General features: G+C 48.6%; 4 non-coding genes across 4 annotated transcripts; all 4 read left to right on the top strand.

Annotated features, from left to right (window-relative positions):
- Nucleotides 1-38: 38 nt before the first annotated feature.
- Pmar_PMAR021223 lies at nucleotides 39-110 on the top strand. Its single transcript has one exon. It is a non-coding gene; the product is annotated as a tRNA-Gly (tRNA).
- An 87-nt stretch (nucleotides 111-197) lies between these two features.
- On the top strand, nucleotides 198-270 carry Pmar_PMAR021224. Its single transcript has one exon. It is a non-coding gene; the product is annotated as a tRNA-Met (tRNA).
- A 590-nt stretch (nucleotides 271-860) lies between these two features.
- Nucleotides 861-932, top strand: Pmar_PMAR021225. The gene has a single exon. It is a non-coding gene; the product is annotated as a tRNA-Gly (tRNA).
- An 87-nt stretch (nucleotides 933-1,019) lies between these two features.
- Pmar_PMAR021226 lies at nucleotides 1,020-1,092 on the top strand. The gene has a single exon. It is a non-coding gene; the product is annotated as a tRNA-Met (tRNA).

Genomic DNA, 1,092 nt, shown 5'->3' on the forward strand with positions numbered 1-1,092 from the left:
AGTATCACAGGAATACTCAATCCCTACATAAGTGATATGCACCGCTAGTCTAATGGTTAGGATATCTGCCTTCCAAGCAGATGGTCCGGGTTCGATTCCCGGGCGGTGCAGTTCGTATCAACGAGAGAAGGGTCTCTAGGCTATCGTAGAATAGTTATGCTCAGCACGTCAGGGCGATACAGGAGTTTCTACGTATGAGCAGCTTGGCGCAGTGGATAGCGTGTTGGGCTCATAACCCAAAGGTCCTTTGATCGAAACAAGGAGCTGCTATTCATTACAATACACTCGAGATGGTTATTAAACTGAGAGGTGCAGCTTATCGACTGCATAGATCAGTCTTACCGAAAAATTTCCACTAAACAGAGTCGGTGTTTTCGTACCATTCCGTGCGGTTGGCCCAACCGTGCCAGTTCAGGGGAAAAACAACATTAATAAAGCGTTGTCCATGCATAGAAAAGAGCTATTCACCTAGAGCAGAACTCCTTGCAGGAATGATGAATGACCGCCCGGTACCGCAGAACGCGTTGCGGAGATGAAACAACCGCCCAAATTCACGAGCCGCCGCATGCGGTTTCAAAATGTGCTTGCAAGCAGGAACTTCGATGTCACGAAAAAGTTGTGCAGCTTGTGCCGAGCTAGCTGTAGTATGCGATGAGAACTTCAGCAGTTGGAGTTATCAACCGAGATAGAATGCGGCCTACCATGGGAGAGATATAGTAGCAGTTAGCGATCTCAGGTACGCGTTTAAGGCCTAATCAGACTCTTGGCCGCGGGATGGTTGACGACGGTACGTCCGAGAAGGGATTCAGATGTCCCTCTACAAGTATCACAGGAATACTCAATCACTACATAAGTGATATGCACCGCTAGTCTAATGGTTAGGATATCTGCCTTCCAAGCAGATGGTCCGGGTTCGATTCCCGGGCGGTGCAGTTCGTATCAACGAGAGAAGAGCCTCTATTCTATCGTGGAACAGTTATGCTCAGCACGTCAGGGCGATACAGGAGTTTCTACGTATGAGCAGCTTGGCGCAGTGGATAGCGTGTTGGGCTCATAATCCAAAGGTCCTTTGATCGAAACAAGGAGCTGCTA

Source organism: Perkinsus marinus (genome assembly GCF_000006405.1).
Source record: "Perkinsus marinus ATCC 50983 genomic scaffold scf_1104296938384, whole genome shotgun sequence".
NCBI classification, from domain to species: domain Eukaryota; phylum Perkinsozoa; order Perkinsida; family Perkinsidae; genus Perkinsus; species Perkinsus marinus.